Consider the following 22,828-nt stretch of genomic DNA (forward strand, 5'->3'; position numbering starts at 1 on the left):
CATAGGCATGACTTTGATAGCAAAAAACTGAAATGTTATACGTAGTAATCCTTGCAGCTTTAGCCAACTCCCATAACATCCGACCCGGCCGAGGTAAGTCCACATGCTCCCATGAGAAAACGCGGTCGCTGCAGCGAGTGAAGCGACCGTCTCGCAGCATATCTCAGCGAAGCGAAATGAGCCATGCGAACATAATACGCGCAAACGTATGAGTCGACTGCTAATCTCTCTCAAGATTGAGCGCGCGCGACCACTCGAAGTATACGCAGTTCTTACCGGAAGCTACGCTCTACCCATTGGTCTATAGCTATCACGCGATGACCGCGGTGCGTTTCCTCCTCGGTTGAACAGCGATCGTCGGCATGCCCTCGCACTCTTCCACTCGCACAGATAACACAGGACACGCGGGACGAAGTCATCGAACTTGGGTTTTATACAGAACCTCACGGCGACACCGACGGCAAAAATGCGGCGGGAGTGTTTAGTTTAGTTTAGTTTATTTACCACGTACAGTTGTACAGTAAGTGGCTGGGACAGAGGAAAAAAGCTGTATAAGACAGCTTGACAAAGCCAAGTGTCCACATATTTGCCATCGCGACGAAAACAGGGAAGATGTCGACAAAACATGGAATCGCGCGTTAAAGACGCAAGCGAAGGTGCAACAAAAAAATTACGATTCTAACGATGAAGGGGGGGGGGGGATAAACAACAAGAGGGAAGGCAGGGAGGTTAACCAGGCACATGCCCGGTTTGCTACCCTACGCTGGGAGAATAGGAAGGGGGCTTAAATATGAGAGAGAGAGGAAAGAGAAGAGGGACAAAAATAAACAAAGAGCATCTAGCACGAGCTGGCTGTCAACGCCAAGTTACGCCAGAATACCGTTAAGGTTCGTCATCGTACTGTTAAGCACGGAGTGAACGATTAGATGGTGACAGGGTATACAGCAGCCACAAACCATGCAGACAAAAACGAAGCAAAATAAAAATTGCACAGTTCCAGCAGCAGTCACACTTCCTAAACGATCGATATCCAACGAATTCGAAATCGTATTTTGGCACGCACACGCACGACACAACTTGTACGTTCTACCGGTGCTAATGCGTGGAACAGAACAAAGGGAAGGCGATAAGACGGAGTGAGATAAGAAAACGGTAATCGGTTAGTCACACCTCTGGAACTTGTACAAATGCGCGAAAGTTGGATCCATAAGCTGCCACTACGTAACATAGCGGTGCAGCCATTCGTAAATAGTTTACGCAGCCTTATAGATTCCCATTTCATACTTTCTTAACATAATTATCAAGTAAACCCTTACATACCATGATATTAAATGTACTCAATGAAGTTTCTGTGTCTGATCTCTAACATATAATCAATCATTGTTCATTATATGATGAACCTGTCTGCTTTATTCCACATAATGTAACGAGTCTGTGCTAATTTTTGTTGCGTTATTGTATAGCATGCAGAAAGTAATAGCTGCTAGTCATGCATTACGATATTGTGATGTTCAGAGGACTGCTTGTAGAACTATAATTAGGAGCAGAGGACTCTTTTCAGGCGGTTCAGCGTTTCTTTCCTTCTCCTCCTGCGAGGATTCGGGACAAATAAACTTCAACGGAATTAAACAAAGAGGCTTAGGAATGATGACAAGTCAAACGCGAGCGATACAACCGAGGAATGTCATGCTTGGCATTCGGAGAGGAAAACAGACGCATGGATTTTAAAAGAAGGATAGGAGATACTCGACCGAGTGGGCAGAAAGTAACTGCCTATTTAAAATTGATCATAAACTACGTAATACTTAACCGATATTTATAAAAAAGCATTTTGTTTCTTTGAGTTGAAGAATCGGTATGCATTGCAAAGTGTCGTGAGAAAAGAACATTCACAAATTGTTTTATGGGAATGATCGGATGTATTTTCGACACTTTTGCGCGTGAAGCGCTCGTAAAAAAAAAAAGAACACTTGCCGAAGCAGCTTACTGAATGCACCAGTACGCCTTTCGCGTAGCACGATTAACTTCCCTTCTATCCAACACCGAGATAAGAGAAACAACTCACTAGACAGAATCCTTGCGTGCCATTTTAGGGCGTCAGCGACACCTCCATCATGCTATGTGAAGATGTGTTTCGAAGAACGTTTGGGCCCACAGCTCCTGTGAAGGCCATGTCTCTGAGACCTCCATATTGATACAAGTGGGGTGTGTAATTGATTCTCCAACAGCAATTAGCGGAATTCTGTTTGTTTCATCAAAATTGGTTCAATCTATAAACCTTATGAACAATTTTTGACAAGAAAGCCACTTCCTGCATACACTGTGAAAGAGCTGGGCAGGCAATGCAATGAGCAACTAACTGATGGTTTTACTAAGACCTGCCGGGCAGGTGTACACCAAGGGAAGAGTGGCGTTTTTTTGCGGACGGTATAGGGAACAAAGGGGATTACGCACATTAAATCAGAAAGTGCGCGCGATCAGAATGTAGTCAGTTGGCGCGGTCAAATGTATAACCGGGTGTGAGGCAGCGGTTTCCTTTTGCGAACCGAGAACTATACGCGCTGGACACTGAGTAAGCGTAGCCGCGAGCTCTCCGCATAACAGAGGTCTGACTCTCGTGCAGGTGGCGTGATGCTTGGCGTGTAGGGTTGGACATATAGTTGTATTTTCACCTGCCACTTCGTTCTCTAGTGTACAATATAACGCTTCTTTTTGTTCGCATCCATTGTTGATGTTAATGCTTTCTCGTCCGCTATCAACAAACATTGTGACGAACGTCCTTAACCATCACACCCGGATTCAGATTGAACGACGACAACGTTCACACTACGAGTCACAATAACAGACAAAGTAAGAAAATTAAAAAAAAACAGAGACAATCGAAACAACTCACAAATCGCGAGTAGCCGCGGTTGACAGACGTCATCCGGAGTAGACGACACGCGATCATCGTCGTATCCTCCGCCGGTCCCATTTTGGGTGGCCCACCGCGAGACAGGTCGCAGAGCGCACACGGCAACGCACGACACACCACCGCAGATCACGAACGCCGCCGCGAAGAGACTGCCGCGTTCGAAATAAAGGTGGCGCTGCACACGTGGTACACACGTCGGCCCGACTTCGCAACACGAGGGGGTTGAACCCGATGCCTCCCCTCGCAAATAATTGAGCCACGGATTGGGCGCCACGGCGTGGCTCGTTTCCATTGTTATATACACCATACACCGCGGGGCTACAAAGTACGCCCTTTCCCTTCCCCCCTTCTCGCCCTTGCTAGCCTCAATCCTTTTTATTTCCTTTTTTTTTCTCGTTCGCGGGTTGAAAACTCCTCCTCACCTGCAAACCGAGCGCGAATATGATTTCTGAATGGCGTAACCCTACCGGCGACACGACCGAGCCCCGCTCTGCGCGCATAGGCGGATCGAAGTACACAAACGCTCTGGGCCGACAGGGCCCACGCGTAGGCATGCATACCGATGCCGTTGTTTTTTTTTTTTTTTAGAGCGACACCAAACAGAGAAACATGACCGCCATTGAATGAACGAAATGCCTAAGAGGCGACGAAGGAAGATAGAAGTTCGGGGAACACGCGGTCATCAAGTGATAAGAGATCTTCGTTTGGGCGATGGAGAGAAAGGTTCGACAGCGCTCTAGTCGAAAGTTTGGCTCCTGCAACATGTCTCGTTCGAAGAGTTCTCATCTCTGAAAGGCCACCGCAAGGACATCCAGATTAAGAGACGAAGTAGACAGTTTGTAAGCGCTACTTTTCAGCGCGATAGGCCTCCCAACGATGTCAGGAATGAAACATCGACCCTTCATCTGTATACGGGTGGCAACGCTGCGGTAACGTCATTGTGACGTCGGAGCAAAAAGAAAATCTACACAGACACAACTTGGGGAAAACTTGGAGAAGCTATTCACTCAGCGGCAACATTTCGACTAAAGAGGAGCGCTCCTGGTGGCGAAAGAGCGAATCTCGTCAGCGTTCGACCAAACTCCTTGACGCACCCCCCCCCCCCCCACACACACACACCACTACATAATACTTGTATACAGCCTGAAGATGGCAAACAGACGCGAAACCACGCTCTTTTATGCTCCTTCACTTTTGAGCGCCGTCGTCAGTGTATGGGAGCGTGCGAACTGCCACTTTCGCTGAACACCACATGTGCACCGCCCGAGTCCCCGTTCTTCGATATCCCGCAAGAACACACTCGGTACCGCGATAACTGTACAAGCCGCAATAAAATCATCCGACAAGTTACGCCCATCCACTCCTGTGAAACTCCTGGCAACCGCGAGAACCAGAAAACACTCGAGCTCCGCGCCCTTCTTTTTATACATATATATTGATAAAATCATTATCGCGAAGGTGTTGGCTTTTGCGACGAAGTCTACTGCGAAGCGCACTCGAAGAAAAACGCTTGTGGTACTTATAGTACAAAGCGACTGCGACGGTCGATCGGCTACCGAAGAACTCATCGACCGACGGTTATTTGAAAAAAAAAAAAAAAAACCGTACGCGTTGTATTGGAAAGCGGTTCCCGTGCGAACGTCTGCCTGTCTGCAGTGTAACTAGTACACCAACCGCGAGCAGACGACAAAAAAAATCTGACGACAAATAGACCACTCCAAAGCAGGCATGGAGTGCGAGAAGGGGCGAGAACAGACGGCCAAACAGGCCACTCCAAGAGGCACGACAGTGCGAGAAAAAGCGAGAACAGAACCGCACGAGGACGTCGACAAATGTCTCGGAGCAGAAGGCAGCCGCATCGCCGTGGGCATCACCCGATTGTTTGCCGGTGCTGCCCTCTTTCGGAATATGTTTAAAAACTTGGGGGGCGAGGGGGGGGGGGCAAATGGGCCTATGCTGCAAGTTTGAACGTATTAGTACGCGGGGGAAAAAGTGAAAGAAGAATGTATGGTGTATGCACTTCATACCTAGCGTTACACTACCCCCCCCCCCCAAAAAAAAAAAGAAATACATTACACATATATATACGCAACAGGAGAGAAAGGTGTTTAAAAAGAAAAACGGCAACGCGACAGCAGATCCTTCAAAATCCCGCTAAGAGCACCCATTTTTTTTTTCTTCTCCCTTCGACGTCCCTAAACCACTGCACGCCAGCGTGCGCGCAAGCGACGCAAGACAGCAACGAGAGCCCATTTGTAAACTCGGGGGAGCGTTTCTCAAAACCAAAAACCTGCACACCACACCGTTACCACCCTCCCTCCCTACCTTCTTTTCCTCCATTCTGTCCCGTTATTCGTTCGATCCATTTGGCAGGTTATGGACGCGAGATAACATCGCTCGTAAATATGTCGCGCATAAATTACGCTACCCTACTCCTGGGAAGACAGAAAGAAGACGCCGCCGTCCCTTCTGCCGTGGAAGAAAAAAAAAAGAAAAACTTTCCCTTTCAACCTTTCACACCCACCTAGCCACCCTTATCTTCTAGACCTTTCACTTTTTCTCTTTCTTTCGTGTAAATGCGAAGGCATAACATCTTGAAAGCGGGTCTCAGCTGAAGCAGACGGCTCGAATCAGCACGGACCGATGCGTCCGCAAAATGGTGGAAGAGACCCACTTTTAACTGTCCCCCTTCTGCTTTTTTCCCCTTTACTCGTCGCCATTTCGCTTTTATTTTATCCCAGCATCCCTCGCTTTCCATCTCGCATTATTAAAGAGTCCGCGCGGGACGCGAAAAGTCGGCCCTCAACGACATCGCATCCATCCAACGCCATGAAAAGGGCCGGACGCCGAATATGCATGGATAGACGGGCACACACACATAACAAGTGGAGTTATATACCGGAAGGTCGTACGATATGCATATATGGGACACACACATATGGAGCCGGGAAGGAAGGCAGTGCCACCGGGTGGCGATGCACGAAACACAATAGAGAGGACGGCGAAAGGCAGGAGGGAAGTGAAAGCACACGTGAGTGTAGAGGTCATAACGTTATAGGTGGTTGGTCGCGAAGGATAGGGAAAATGAAATGACAAGAAAGGGAAGAAGGGACAGGGCAGAAATGCCAAAAGGGGGAGAATCTCGCGGGCGGCCGTAATTTAAAATGCCAAGGTCGACGGGGCGACGTCACTCCATAACGTGCTGTACAGGCATGCGCGCTTTATCTCGCCCCACCTACCGGCGAAAAAAGCCTTTGTCCCCACATTTCACTTTCACCTTCTGCATACGGGCTCAAACTGAAGCACAGCGCCATACTGTATGCATCGTCTGCTTCCCATGGAAGCGACGTCTGCTCGACAAGACAAAATGGAGCTATGCACCTCGCGACGCGCAAGTACCTATAACGGGTATACGTCACAATGTGCACCATAGTGGGAATGATGTAAGGGTTAGACCAAGAGGGGAATAGTTTAACGCGCCGTCTGGCGCAAACACGGGAAGTCGCGTATACGTTGGCGATGCGTGCGGAATGGAAACTTTAGAAGGGGTTAGGCCTAACTCCGCGCATTGTGTGGGACAGGCACTCGTCTTCGATGCAAACATGGCCCGTTTTGTGCCCATTGTAGTGCTAACAGCTTCCGCCGGCCGGCTTATCTCACAATTCACTCTCACTATAATGCAAAACACTTAGCCCTTCGTGCCTCCAAGATGCCATGTTCATCCGAGATGTAACACGTTTCGAAGGCAAGCCGACAGAGCTCAGTGAATGGAATGACGTAAAAGGAACCTCGTGGTACATTTTCAAGGATGAGAAAGCCATTTCACTAGGGCGCGGTCCTCTTTCGAGTGCGTATATTTACGGGATATAGGAGGAGGATATAGCCGCATATGTCTGAACGAATGCATGTGCCTGCATTTGGGCAGGGTACGAAAGGTGGGGGGGAACACTTCGTAACAGCGCAGGACAAAGACAGTGCCCGGCATATTTGACATCGGAATGGTACAGGCTATGAATACTTCTCGGATTATCGCAGATACATAAGCAGAAAAGCTCGCGTAGTGGCGGCAGTGCGCAAGGTAGACTTTTTTCGATATTCTCTCACAAGCGGCTATAGTTTCGGAATAGTTGCGGTGCCCTCCTTCCATTCCACAAATCACGCTGCATTGGCAACAAATTTATATAAGTCAACATACCACAAAACTTTCACGCACACGAAGTGCTGCGCACGTGCCCATGTTTACACAATAATTCTTACGCAAAAAAAAAACTGTTCGTAAGAATGACGCTCTTAGTCAAGTGCAAACAATTGGTACAAAACGAAATCTTCGGGGGAAAAAATGACGAAGCTTGCAGTGAGCCACGCAAGGCATGGCACAGCAAAACTGAACGATTCTTAAGGCTAATGTGGTAACTTCTAGGTTCTTTCCAGACCTTGGCTAGATTAAAGTGCTGATTCTTGGGCAAGTTCGTGGTCCATTATACTGACAACAAGGCAACAAGGCGCTTGCAGACACATGAGTCAAACCATGAGGCGAACTCACACATGAGTCAAACCGTGAGCCTGAGTCTGAGTGAGTCCGGGAGAGTAATATTTTCGTTAGTCCGAGTCCGAGTGAGATCAGTTGAAGAAAATTTTCGTGAGTGTGAGTCCGAGTCAGTACGGCTCAAGAAACTTTTGTTGAGTCACTCAACAAAAGTTTCTGGGACTCGTAGGCTACGAGTCCCAGCGAGTCCAAAGCGAAACATTCTTCAGCTAGTCCGAGTAAGTTCCACTTCCTTTGCGACCTAAGGTTCTATCTAGTCATCTTCAGTACCACTATCAGCCTTGCCTGGATTCAAGTTTATACTCACGTCAACTTACAGGTATTTCAAAGCAGTGTCACTGATACGTCGTTTCAATATTTATTGATCAGGTGAGTCAATTACAAAGCGGGCTGCCTTGACATTTATCTCCCCCAGCAACTGTTCCGGGAAAGGTATTGATAAACGAATGTTACGCTGTCACCTCTTCCAAAATAAATGATCTTACTGGTTTGCAAGACCCCAGAACTCGTTATCGAAGATAGTATGTGAAACGGCTCCAAGAAGAGCACCGATTACGTCAGATATTAGTGTTAGCAAACATTGACACCACGGTCAAAGAATCTCATTCAAGGCTAACGGACTCACGAGTCCACTCACTCGGACACACTCAGATCAAGCCATTTGTCTGATTGTGAGTGAGTCCGGGTTAGTCCGGTTGAGGAAAATATTCGTGAGTGCGAGGGTGCTATTCTGGACACTGTCGAATTCCGCCATGTTGTCAGATTCCGCCATTGATCGATGCTAATTGGTCAAGTGAGCTGCTACGACCTCTCTGATTGGCTTAAAATGCTGCCATTACGAAATTTGGCAATATGGCGGAATTCGACAGTGTCCATAATAGCACCGCGAGTGCGAGTGAGTCCAGAGCTCGAAATATATTTCATCAGTGAGTCCGAGCGAGCTCCACAAGTTTTGCCGACCTATGGGTGCAGATATGCTTAGCTATAGGTGCAGATATCCTTCCAGGACGTCGATGAACATTAGAAAGGGGATGCTATAGGTTGATTGATTGATTGATTTGTGGGGTTTAACGTCCCTAAACCACCATATGATTATTAGAGACGCCGTAGTGGAGGGCTTTCGACCACCTGGGGTTCTTTAACGTGCGCCCAAATCTGAGCACACGGGCCTACAACATTTCCGCCTCCATCGGAAATGCAGCCGCCGCAGCCGGGATTCGATCCCGCGACTTGCGGGTCAGCAGCCGAGTACCTTAGCCACTAGACCACCGCGGCGGGGCGGGATGCTATAGGTTGTCGCGACGTTAATTCTCAGAGCAGGGAGGTTCGCGTTGAACGACAGACAGTCACAAACACGAGAGAGGGCAACGTCGGCGTAGAGCATCCATCGCTTTGGCGTCTTCTCGCCACCACCGCTGCCTCGGGGTGGGTGTCAGGCTCGGCGCCGTCGCTCCACGGTCACTTCTCGGGCTAACTGCATGCCTTCTAACTGCTTAGTGAAAGTTGCGTGTATAGTGGGGGTTACCCAGTTTCTGTGGCACACACGTCTACGATGATGACAGTTTCCCGATAGGTAGCACCAATTTCTGTGGCACTTGACCGTTTGTCGGGCTAACTGTTGCCCTGGTTTCTGGTGGTTCAGCGGTGGGCAGCGGGACTTGCCCGATTTACCAGGACCCTATACCCGTTTACGATGGCGACAGTCTTTGGTCGCGGGGTGGACGAGGAACGATTTTTTTAAACAGCTTCGCAGGTAATAAAAGAGGGTGAGTGCGAAAGGGTGCTACTTCTTTCTAGAACATTCACGCCCGTACATTGTCCATGTACCTGTCTGCCTCTCTCACAAACAAACAAACACAGACACACACGAGCACTGAACGTGCCATGCAACGTTCGCTCCCCAAAACTAAGTCCCGTCTACGCGAAGAAACCAGGCTTCTTAGGTTCATTCGGACCGTCCTTTCTGTTTTACGAGTTTGCGAGTACTGGAAAACTGATACCGCAGTTGAGGCATCCCGAAGGAAAGCTTCATCACCCGAGATTGGCAAACGGCGCATAGCGTCGGCGACATCAAAGCCGAAACAACGGACAACGCAAACCACAGTTCAGTGTACACCGAAAGCGGCCACACAGCAAATCCGGCGAGGCTAATTGCGGAGCGCGACGACATAAATATGCTGACGCGCTGCAGAGGCACGCACGCACGCACGCAAGCACGCACGCAAGCACGCAGAGAGAGAGAGAGAGAGAGACAGAGATCGGTCCTTCACGACGACTCCAACAGCAACCCCGCACGAAGGGCACACGTGCCATATAGCAACCGTGCGATCGCAGCTATGGAATTGTTAATGGATCTTCGCATGACACCGACCAAGCTGCGGTATGTGCGTACGTAAGCACGCACACCGTGGCTTTTTTTAAATAGTCGGCGCGAAGGCATAGAAGAAGAAGAAGAAAGCCTCCTCCTGCGGGTAGAACAGGGGCGCGCAAGACGTTAAGAAGCGCGCTGTGCGCGCGAGATACGGCATGGAGCGGCCAGACAGGTAGGTTATTCAAGCGGGACAAAGTGGGACCCGTGCCAGGCAGCCGTCGCACGCAACGCAGGGACTCTCCACGTGACAAACGGGCACGCGCTGGGTCGCAGCCTGGTTCCAAGAGACCGGGGCCGCGACGCCTCTTCGGGAGAGTACTGCAGCGTAAGCGACGACCATGGGTGCGTTCTAATACTCGCCGCAGACGGCGAAATAGACAGCTAAATGGACGGCGGCCATCTTTAAGTCACATTTAAATTTTCACGTAGCCGGCAAAATAGACAGCTCTGAGAAGACCAGACCACTTGGGGTTCTTTAACGTGCACCTAAATCTAAGTACGCAGGCCTCGAGTGTTTCTGCCTCCATCGAAAATGGAGCCGCCGCGGCCGGAATTCGATCTCGCGATCTCATGGTAAGCAGTGGAGTGCCATAACCACTTGACCACCGTGGCGGGGAAACGTTTGTAAATGTTTGCGTGCAGGTGTTCAAAAGAATACTTACTAATTCTGGACTCACTCACACCACTTTAAGAGGCGACGGATGGCACTATGTTTGCTCTGATGTCTGCCTCACTCGAAGCGTTGGGACAAAGACCCGATTTGTGACCGCATCGTAGACAAATACGATGCAGGCTACTTTGCTGTCTAAACAAGACGGCAGGTCAGCGCATCGCTCAAATAGATCGGATCTCGCAGGAATGGTCGTCTGCACATGCACGAGCGGACCCTTCCCCATACGCTCAATGTGAGTAACGTTAATTTGTTTTTGCTTTCAACACGAAATTGGCCAGAAAATAAAACTGTTACGTTTGTTTATTTTAGCTTTTTATTCTCGACGCGAGGTGGCGCACCGTCGCGTAAAAGCCGTCCAGACACGTTCCTATTCTCGGACAGCATGGGCTCGGTGCTGTCTTCTAAGCAGTCTGCGTAGACTGTCTACATGCTGTCTAAGAATTGGAACACAGCCCATATATCTACAGAGTTTTCTGTACGTACACTGAAGAAAACTCTGGCACTAGTGTCTATGGGGGCTGCAACGCACGGCGCTTCAGCGAGCATGGAAACGATAGGTAGTACACAATGATGATGATGATGATGGCGCCTTAAATATGGTCCATACCCACTCAGGGAGATCGGCTAAGAACTGTATACATGAGTTAGATATTTTCAATATTACACAAATTTATCTCGTCCTTGTTCTGTCAGCAGTTGAGCTTGGCCCCCTTAACATTTTAGGCTGACCAATTCAAATCGGGTAACGAAGTTCACAATGGTCCGTTCTTTTAATCGAAACAACACTAAAACACAGCAATAAACAAAGCCACAAGTGCTTTCGACGCCCGCAAGCACGAAAACTATAGGTATATTTGTGTACTACCCAGCATTACCATGGTCGCCGAACGATCACAGCGCCAGAGTCCCCTCTAATTAATTTTAGGGCAACGGCAACCGAAACTAGTATGCTAACACGAATTTTAGACAACTTTATTATTGTGTCTCTAAAGAATTCGATGATATCGACAACACCGAAAAAAGCAGCGTGGTGCCTCGGGATATGCATATATATCTAATACTGCAAGCTTAAAGGTGTATACGAACACAATTTCCGAAAGGAGAATCTACTCACGCAATACAAACCTCATAAATATAGTTTTTTTTTTGTGGAGTTTAACTTCCCAAAGCCACCATATGATTATGAGAGACGCCGTAGTGGAGGGCTTCGGAAATTTCGACCACCTGGGGTTCTTTAACGTGCACCCAATTCTGAGCACACGGACCTACAACATTTCCGCCTCCATCGGAAATGCAGCCGCCGCAGCCGGGATTCGATCCCGCGACCTGCGAGTCAGCAGCCAAGTACCATAGCACTATAGACCACCACGGCGGGGCATACATAGAGAGTCGGCTCTGACCAACAATATAATGTTCAGCAAATGCTGATTAAATATTTCACTTTGATATGCTCAATTTTTCCCAGGGCGCAGATATTGACATCGATACCGGCTTGCCATCAGGCTATCCAATACTCCGGTAATTCCGATAACTTCAACGCGGCAGCCTGGCTATTAGTGATGACGCGGCAGGTACCAAAAACTCCCAAAATGGCCGCTTGCGCAAAAAGCAGCGGAGCCACAGTGCGGAACGACCGCTGAAACGTCACAATCGAAGATGAGGTTACCGCAATCGAAGATGGGGTTTTTTCAGATAGTATTTTTTCAATAAACTTGACTGTCGACGAATTTGAAATTTTTAGACCATTTATAAAATTATGTGTTTAAGGTATGGCAACGGTGTTGACAGGCAATATTGCAAATATCATGTTGTAATATATCACCAAGTTATGAAACACTAGCTGATATTAGCTTAGGAGAAAGAAATCTCAAATCAAGCAACTTTTAAAAAGTGTCACCTATTGAGACAATATTCAGAAACAGTTTGCTTCAGCATACAAGCTTCAAATAATGCTGCTTCACCCTTCATTACGCGTACATTTACTGGGAAAAAAAATCGTCTTCATCAAGCTAATATTTGTGTTTTTATATCGTCGTTGACTTTCAAAAATGACAAAGGACGAAATTGGTCGCTCCGTACAAAATAAGTTCAATATTTTTTTTCCACTCCTAAACTACGCCGTTAATAAAAAAAGCGAAGGTCACTTCCAGGCTACTGCATGTGCACAAAATATAAAATAAACAAGCAAATCTAAAACATCAACTTTTCGACCCGCGTCGATCTCTCGTGGAATCACCCAGCCACATTATCCTTGGAAAGTAGGGTGAAGCGCTTTACACAGAAAAGTGCCAGGCGTTTTTTTGTTTTTTCCTCCACTCCTAACGCACCATCATCTCCCTAGCGGTGAAATGGGTAGCCTGTCCTTGCGTGACACCGGATGCAAACGGCACTGCAGGCTCGATTTAGAACAGTTAAAGTATTGTTCTGGTTTCGTTATCGAGAGCGCGGTTTCACAGCGACGAGTCAACAAAGTCTTACATGGGTGTAAGTCGCGTACGGAAACAACTCGTGACGAGCCAGCATCGACTCTTGCGTCTGCCGTGAACTGCATGCGTGCTGCGGGTAAAAGACAACGATGGAATTGTCCTCCAGCGACTCCGACAGCGTTTTCGGCAGTACTCGGTGCGCAGAGCTATTCGAGCCAGCGAACTGTTTTGGACTCGTCACGATAACTGTCTGCTGGGGTTGGCTTGCACATGGTGGGCGACGGAAACTTTAAAATTAAACCGACATAGTTCATGCCTGTTTTTTTTTTTTTCTTCTAGAGCCGGTGCACATTAAGAGCGTTAAATATGCATGCCAAAATGACAAGAGACAATGGCAAAGACAACGGCAACGACAATGGCCATAATGAACTAAAGGCAGTGACGCCAAGTAAAGCATAGGCGATGTTAAAAGTAGTAAATGTAAATGTGAAGAAAATGTTACTACAAATAACATCCCTTCACCTTCCTTGGCGTCATTGTCCGTTATTTATCAGTAATACGGTTATTAGGGACGCCGTAGTGGGAGGCTCTGGGAAATTTCGACCACAGGCAAATCTTCAACGCGCACCTAAATATAGGTATACGCGAACCTCTATCCAGGATTTCGCCACCGCCGACAGGCGTTTTTCATTTAACGACGAAGACACATTTGCTCGACGTTTCCACTCTAATAAATGTCTTCGTCGCATACACGAAGAGTGTCTGTCGACGGTTGAAATTAGAATCGGTGAGTGCTATTCTCTGCAGGTAAGCCATCGAATACGAACACACCATGCTGGCTGCCCTGATTGGTCAGGAGAACTTGACGTACGTGACGCAATATGAAGGGAAGAATTGTACAAATGCCAGCGGCAAGTTATCTTTTAGTCCACTTTTGTTTCTCCAAATTTACATTGCAATTACTATTACTAATAGATCCTCTATGCTTTCTTTCCTTGGCATCATCGCTTGTATAACCTCTCAATAATGACACAATCTGACAATACGCAGCAACCCCCCTCCCCTTCCAATCAATGTAGGTTCAATAGCGACTAAAAGCGTCCAGCGAGACGCCGGCGTAACCGAATCGCACAGGCTGACAATATAAATGTGACGTCCAAGGCGCTAAGTTGAGCATAAGGAACGCTCCTAATTAACTCTTGGAAGCATGATTAACGCCTCGTAAGTACCAAAGTCCACGAGCGGGGCTTCCAAAGACGAAGACTACGCGGCTATCGTCTACAAACACAACCAAAATAGAATTTGACGACATAATCCCTCATAACGCCAAACTTTTACCTAACAGATATTTAAAAGGTTTATTAGAATACTATCTACTTAAATTGGGAATTATTCATGCGATTGCTACGGATGCCATGTGTGAAGAGAAAGCGGGGGTGGGCATCTTCTCAGAGATATTGTTTTGGTCATTCTCTGAGTACGTCTCCCGGATTACATTCCTACATCTGAAGCCGAGCTTTTAGCAATTATTTCGGCCCTGAGAAAACTTTCATTCAATGATTCGTAAGCTGTTATTGTTACTGATTCGTTTTCCCATATGTAGATCCATAATGATAATTTCAGCTTCCTCTTTCGAGTCTTTCCTTTGGAATGCTTTCGCTTATTTAATCTCAAAACACTTGAGTATACAGCGCGGTTGGTGTGGGTGTCAGGTCACCGAAGCATATTCATAAATAAAATGGTCGACACTCTCGTTGATTGATTGATTTGTGGGGTTCAACGTCCCAAAACCACCATATGATTATGAGAGACGCCGTAGTGGAGGGCTCCGGAAATTTCGACCACCTGGGGTTCTTTAACGTGCATCCAAATCTGAGCACACGGGCCTACAACATTTCCGCCTCCATCGGAGGTCGACACTCTCGTGCGGTGGTCCCTAGATGGCCCTGTAATATCAATTGTACCTGATACCAGTCTTGTCACTGAATCCCGATTTTGTAAATATTCCTTACTTCAGGATTCCACGAATATTAGATGAAAAGTTCAATAATATGGTTATCTTTCTTTTGATTGGAATAATAAATGGTGCCGTTCTCGCAAATCGGAAGTGTACATCACAAAATTTCGATGTCGGATTCCGCCTCTTATAATTCTTATTTATACAGGTCTGGTCCAGATACCATCTCGCTTTGCTTTTACTGTCAAGAGCCAGAAAAAAATGTATCCTTTTTTTTTACTTATTTGCCGACGTTTGATAAGCCATAGGAAGAAACATTTAGAAACTATATTCAGAAAATTAAACATCACTCTTGATTCTCAAAATATCCTTTCCCTCGGGGCTTCTTCTCTTTGCCACAACAGGAGCGTCTGCGTAGCAGTTTGTGAATTTCTCAAAGACACAAGAAGGTTTAGTTGTTAATTTTTCTTTTTTACTAATGAAATTCTACTTTTTTGGAACTACCATTCATTATTAATTTCAATTATTAATTATTTATCTACTTTGTTCGTAGGTCACCCTATGATCGTCCACTTTTATACTCCCTAGATGATTATATAATCATTTTTTTTCTTCATCAAAATTTGAAATTCTTTTCAATCGTTTCCCCATTACAATAACCGTCGGTTTAATTGCCAATCCTCCGCAGTGGGTACGAGCCAAAGCATACACGAACAAGCAAGCAAGCAAGCAAGCACAAACCCTGCGCGTACGCTGCACCGCACTGCACGGCGCTCCTTGCAGTGAAAGCAGCGTAAGGAGCGAAAGGGAAGGGAAATCGCGAAGACCGCGGAGGCGGAGTAGCAGGAAGAAGGAAGAAAGAGAGAGGAGGCCCGATATCGACTGAGAAGGTGGGAGAGAGGAGGCACGTACCAAAAACACCAAACAGGGGCGTTCCTGAGCCCCCCCTCCCCCTTGCCCAGTAACAGGAACAGGAAGAAAAGAAGAGAGAAAGGGGAACGTATATCGACTGAGGAAGGAGGAGAGCACCAAGAAAGAGTTCTTCGTATCTCCTCCTCGCTTAGCTCTCTAGGTCAAGGCCATGCGTTGCTATATTTAGCGGAAGACGCGCTCGCTCCTGCCGGGATTCAAGCCGCAACGGCAAGCTTGCATCCACGAAAGCTCGCCGGGAAGAGAAAAAATGAAAATGCTTAACACATACGCATGGCTTTGGCGCGGCCGTGCATTGCAGAGCTGCCGGTGTCACTGTGGTTCATCTGCAAAGACAGCGTTGGAGGGAGAGGAGCATGAGAATGAGAGGGAACGTTAGAAATGCAGTAGCGGCTGCGAGTTTGGGCTTAGAAGTATTTAAAAAAAATACAACATGGCTTGCGGGGCGCAAGAATTTTCGCACGAAAAAGATTGTAAGGAAGCCTTTCCGGCAAATTTTCCTGCGGGGAAACTGTCCTGCTGTGCGCAGCGATTTATGGAGTGAGGCCTCTATAGAGAGCCATATTAGTCGTAGCGTGCGCGCGTTACATTGTCCACGTTGTAGCTCGAGTGTATAACAAAGAGTTACTCAAATATACTTGGAAGTATTATGAAACGCAAATGAACAGTTACTCGCTCACATCACAGAGGTGCTGGTGAGGTAACAGAGGTTACGCTAGACTGCACACAAACTATCCGTTTCAATTTTTCTTTAATTAAGGTTCTGTCAATTTACTCCTTTGTTTAATTGAATTTCTAGCGCGTGTTTCGCCTTGACTACACATTTATAGGGTAGCCTGCAGATGCTACATTATTCCAATACTATTTTTTTTACTTATACTTCGATGTATTTCCTGTTTTGCACAATATTAATGAGAATGATGCAAATGATGCCAAGGAAGGTATAGGGGATTTTATCAGAAGCGACTGTAATGTAAATGGTAATGTAAATGCGTTGTATTCAATGCTCCAACGTAAATCTCTCCCGAAACACCTGTTCAATTACCGTCAATTTATTCGCATTACAAGTAATCAGAACGTAATATTATCTGGGATTTAACGTCCCAAAACCACGATATGATCACGAGAGACGCTGTAGTGGAGGGCTCCGGAAATTCCGACTACCCGGGGCTATTTAACGCGCAACTAAATCTAAGTACACGGGCCCAAAACGTTCTCGCCTCCGTCGAAAATGCAGCCGCCGCAGCCGGGATTCGATCCCGCAACCTCCGGCTTTGCAGTCGAGTGCCATAACCACTGCACCACGGCGGCGGGGCTATACGTATAATGAAAACACACGACGGCGATTGGATCATACCTGTGGTGGCGACACCCTTGAAGACCCGAGAAAAAGAGCGGGGAGGCTGCTGGGGGGGGGGGGGAGGGAAGCTTCGGCTTTCCCTCATTACGCGCGTGCATTACGGAGTAAACTTCGTTTGATGAGGCTCTAGTCACTGACATGCGTTGCCATATTACACCACAAACACTGTGTTGCTCTGCGCACTATAAGGGCGACGCGTCGACCTGTCCCGCCTATCTCGCAGCGGTTCGCGAGGGCGCTCCTGTCGCCAGCGCTACGTAGTGGATGTGAAGGAAAAGGGGGAGGGTGATAATGACGATGAGGAGGAGGAGGGTGAAACAACTTACGGCGGCGGGTGCGTTCGGATTAATGGCGCGAATAACTTGGCAACTTATCACACTGATGGTTCATCGTCGCGTTTACTGGACACGATAGCAGAGTCTGTAGTGTCTCCAAGAATTAGTTAAACACCCATGCTCTTATCTCCTCTCTATCATTTTTCTTTTTCTCGAAAAGCAGGCCCACAGCACACGGAACATTATAGTGAGCTCTCAACTAATCCAAGCAGTAATATGGAGCGAAAACTTTGCACAAAATAGGTGACGCCAAACAGCGACACGGTAAATCGCGTCACGATCGTAAACGCAACGCACAAACAGGTTAATGTTTTTGTTTTTCCTGCTGCTGCAAAACAAAACAAATAACCAAGATAACTCAAACCAATGAAAACATCGATTGAGAACGAGAAAACCGCGAGGCTTGCGCGGAACGCGCAGCCCAGTCACAGCGAAAGCTGGAAAAGCGGCCTTTCAGAGTGATTTTCTAAACACCCTTTGAGTAACTGCTACAAGCACACTTTCTGGGTACCCGCTACGCCATAAATAATCACGGTTTTTGTGTAGTAGGCCGGCATTCACTATGCTACCGTTCGTCATTCTTCGGAGAAGCGTAGTAACCCCTCCACACTTGCAAGGAATTTTGAGGAATTTTTTATTTTGTTATGTGGCTCACGACGATGAAGAATTATATTTCAAGCATGTATGCTTGAAGTGGGTATGCGCCACAGTTAATAGGCGATTAAAACAAGCTTTTGTAACGGGTTGGAGCATTGAACAACCCACTCGTTACGCAATTCACATTGTGTCACGCCTGGTTTTCCCTGTCACGTTCTAAAACGCTTTATTACCCATATTAACGCGATTCCTTTGCCAACATCAAGCCTGCCTAGGGGCAAGCTTGCAACGGAGTCTCAAGCATCGGCGTGGGGTAGAATGCTCGGCTGGCATGCAGAGGACACGGTTTCTGGATCCCGCTGTGTCCTTCGTGCTTTATTGACTAAGTTTCCGAGCGATAGTGGTTACGGACACCGGCGGCGGCGGACAACTACGGCGCCGCACACGACCGTCGTTGAGATCTCGTAACAGCTTTCGCTGTAAAAGAATTTGACATTTCGCCGTCGAGTCGCGTTAACAGAATGTGCAAGGGATGCAGCGAGTTTTCACTATTAACATTAAACCACTATCAGCATATATACTGACGAGGCAAGCGGTTTGACCGCGTCTGTCCATAGCCTCCTCTACGTAGCCGAGAAAGCGCTCTCCATTTTTTCTTTTTTTTTTACAGCGAAAGCTGTTATGAGCTCACATTTCGGGTCACGCGCAGTTGTACGCCGCCGTCGCCGGTGACCGTAACCACATTGCGCGAACTTTTCAGGCAGGCTTGACGTCGGGAAAGCCATGGCGTTAATACGACTTATAAAGCGTTTTAAAACCGCTGAAAAACAACAATTCGTCGAACAACGCCAACATGGTAACGAGTGGGCCATACAATGCTCGAACACATCACAAAAAGCTTGTTCTTCTTCCCCTATTAAGTGTGGCGCATACCCACTTCAGCCATAATTCCTCATCGTCGTCAGCCACTGCATGAACAATTGGCACAAAAATTCTTGAAAGTGTTTAGCGGATACCACGCTTCTCAGAAGATTGACGAAAAATAGCATAGCGAATGGCGGCCTACTATACCCACATAAATTTATTAATAACAACCTAGTGGACATCAAGCAAGTGCGCTTGCAGTATTTACCCAATGAGTGTTTCGAAAAGGCTCTGAAAGGCCGCTCTTCTAGCTTTCACTGTGACTGTGCTGCGCCTTCCACGCAGGCCTGGCGTTTTTTTTTTTTGTTTTTTTTTCAAAGTGCGAAGGAAGCTATGGCGGTCGAGATTGATACATTGTCTCATCGCAAGAGAAAACAAACCATAAGCGACGCGACGTGCATCGATCGTGTAGCGATCAATGTGCTAATCCCACCAAACCCAACGGCTGCGACGCCTGCCGGAGAGCGCCAATCCCGCATTCCCATAATCTCCCGGTTCTGCTCATTCTTCCCACAGGAGGTAGCATTGCGTCACGGCAGTTCAGTCTCGGCAAGCGAAAAAAAAAATGGCAGCATATCCACGGAGTGAATGATGGAGAGTGGGGCGAAGCATTCGTCCGTCCATGCGTCCGTCTGTGTGACTGTCCATGCGTCTGTTCGTGCGCCCGTCCCTGCGTTCGTTCATGCATCCGCCCCTGCGTCCGTTCATGCGTCCATCCATGCATCTGTCTGTGTGTCCGTTCGTCCATCTATTCAACACTCCAAGTCCCACCATCTCGCATCTTTTTATCATATACTCCCCATATAGAAGCACCGCCATTCAGTGGACATTCCAAGGACTAAACGAGAGGTGGCACACGCACACTTTCTTACGGCTTGCGCTTCGGGTCTACTTCCCACCTTCAACCACCTTGAGTTCATGGTATATACTAGTTCACTGTATTCATGGCACTGCGGCTCAACGCTCGCTAAACCTTTCTAAAACTAAGGAGGTTACACCCAGCGAGTATAATGTAGCAACCCTTTCTTGTCCGATAGTGCTCAATGTACATGCCAATGGCTGCTAATAGGGATCGCAGCGTGCGTGTTGACTAAAAGCAGAATGCTCCTGTCTCTCATTCCCCATTAGCAGCCATTGGCATGTACATTGAGCCCTATTTTTTACTGTTAAACAACGCACAGAAGAAATCTCTCACCGGCACCACCTTGGAGGTCAAATGTTATACCTATTTCGGGTATGTGCCACTGGTGGTTACGTACTACTACGAGGGACGCACAAGCCACGCCATGAGCTTCGCCCCTAAAAACGATTTCGAGTACTTCGTACTCAGCTATGGGAGAGCAGTGAGCCGTCCTTAAAAAAAAAAAAACATCCAAATTTGGAGGAATGCTATAGGGGGGGGGGGGTAGAAAAAGAGGGTAACGATTTAGAGCACAGGGTACTCTACTATGGGAGAGCTGAAAGCCGTGCCCTGTGCGTTGTTGCACTCTATGACAAGAGAGTAATCAATGGAAGTACCCCCCCCCCCCTTTTTTTTTGAAGGAATGCTATAACAAAAATAAACGAATATATACGCAGTTAATGCCGATGATGGGGCGTAGCAGTGCGCATTGGATCATGAATCGTGGCCTTCTACTTTGTTCTGGTTAAGAACCTCTTGTTTTGCTTTCGTTAACCTTACTGTTGTCATATGCTTTCATTGATGGGTAGTTCCATGTCGATGTTATTCTTGTGTTGTGGCCTTTTGTGTTGTTTGCTCTGCCTAAAGCCTCTTGATGACCTTTTTGTTGTTCACAAATGTTTCGGTTTCTACATCATTCTGTACTCGCCGGGTGACGGTTTACAGACGGAGGGACATAGTGCAACCTCGAAGTGCTTCACCCATAAAATTACTGTCAGTGCAGCGAATTGGGCTCGTTGAAATATGCTCGCGGCTCCAGAATTCGGTTGTTTTTTCCCATGGCGGTCAGTGTAAACTAGCCAACAGACTGAAAAGAGTAGACGACACGGGCGCTACGCACGCTCTATATACGAGTTGCTACTGTGAGGTTGTTGAATGAAATTGCGCCTCAGCTATACTTTATTTCTTTATCACGTGAAGGGAAAGAAAAGAAGGGCTAAAGAAATGTAAATGTACATCACAATAGATCAGTAAACAAAGGATATATGTATAACAAAGCTAGCAAACAGCATGGCAGTTTCATCGTTAACCAACAAAACTATGCATCTCAACTTCTGACTCGGTAAGTTCAAAACTTCGCAGACACAAACTTCTACTCAAGTACAGCAGATCAGAGACCGCCAGACACAAGAAGAAAAAAAAAAGAGTATTCCCACTGCCTCGGCCGGCCGCCTTCAATTTGTATTTCCCGGGCCTGTTCTAAAAACGCTCTCTAACAGCACGCACTGTGCCGTTCGAGCAAATTAAATGACAAAATTACCGAGATATTCAGATTTTCCTCACAGCTAGTGGTCTCTAAAGCTTCTGACACCGACTGTGTACGTCTCGGACAGACACATTTTAGCTTTTATCTACACGTTTCGCAACGGCCTCTCACGTTATTATTTTTTTTTTCTGTCTTCCTTCCTTCGCGCTTCTTCCTTCACACCACGTGACGGCTTATATTCATTTTGTGTGTGTGTGTGTGTGTGATGACGCATAATACAGCATCGATCGCCGGCTGGCGGTGACGCGCGGAGGCGTCTACAAACTCCCGGATACGCCAGACGCAATGGCGCCCCGCAAAAGCTCGCGCATCGACTCGGCTAAACAACAACTAATGGAAGCAATAAAACAAACAAACAAACAAAGCCAAGTGAGCGCTGTAACTATAGCGCCAATAAAAATGCAGATGTCGGTTGCGATCGCTGGCATTCATTTTGTCAAGCGCGAAAATATAAAGACGCAGACACAGGAGTATAATACTGTGCCTATTATGCTGTGTCTGCGTCTTTATATATCTCGCGCTGCCAAAACGGATGCCCCCCCGCTAAAACGTCTCTGCACGGATGACACCCTCCCACAATAAAAAAAAAGAAAAGCAACGCGAGGCTGTTACGAAATGCACAGGCACTTTATTCGCGGGCTGTCTTGCCCATCCGACAAGGGCTTGCAGTGTTTTTCCACGGCACGACACGAAGCCGAACGCGTCGGTGCAGAGAAACGTTCTCGTAAAGGGCAGCTTCTTCTTCGCCCGGGTGCTTCCAATCTTGAATAAAGCGCGGAGCTCGGCAGCCTTTTTTTTTTTTTGTTTCTCTTCAGTTTTCTCTATCTGTACTCCCTTCCTTGTTTCCCTTCCTCATTTTACGTTTTTCATTTTTTTTCTATATTTGTGCTTACTTCTTAGTATCTCTTTATGCATTCCCTGCTCTTCTTCTTCTTCTTCTTTCTCTCGATTTCGCGCTTGCTTCCTCTTTCTTACTAAGCGCACTAGATTTGTTTCCCATTTTTTTAGCTAACGACGACCAGTGATCGTCGTCAAGACACTCGAAGAACACGAGGAAGAAAACTTCTTGGCGCGAGCTCGATAGGCTACGCATGCAAGCATTACGTCAAGAGACGATCGCATAAGACAGCCTCGTAAAATTTTGGCCTCGCGTTTTTATTTTTTGCTGCAAGGTGTTCCCGAGAGCCTGTTGTTAGTCGTAACGCGACGCACCATTTTCTGCAGCGCGCGGACAGATAATTCATTACAGGCTCGTTATTACCGGCCTGTGTCAGTTTCGGTTAAAAAAGAAAAAAAAAACGAGAAGCCACCGGATGTAACTTTCGCCCCCTAGCGGGTGCAACGCTCG

General features: G+C 47.2%; 1 protein-coding gene across 3 annotated transcripts in view; it reads right to left on the reverse strand.

Moving 5' to 3' along the window:
* The window catches only part of ERR (estrogen-related receptor), a 133,700-nt gene that overhangs the window by 45,993 nt on the left and 64,879 nt on the right, over positions 1-22,828 (reverse strand). Inside the window, exon 2 of one of the 3 annotated variants that reach the window (XM_075871800.1) lies at positions 16,089-16,143. The exons of the other annotated variants lie outside the window; for them this stretch is intronic. The gene's annotated coding sequence lies outside the window, so the exon portion shown is untranslated. The remainder of the gene's footprint in view (positions 1-16,088; positions 16,144-22,828) is intronic. 3 annotated transcript variants of the gene reach the window in all.

This window comes from Rhipicephalus microplus, chromosome 8 (genome assembly GCF_043290135.1).
Source record: "Rhipicephalus microplus isolate Deutch F79 chromosome 8, USDA_Rmic, whole genome shotgun sequence".
Taxonomy (NCBI): Eukaryota; Metazoa; Arthropoda; class Arachnida; order Ixodida; family Ixodidae; genus Rhipicephalus; species Rhipicephalus microplus.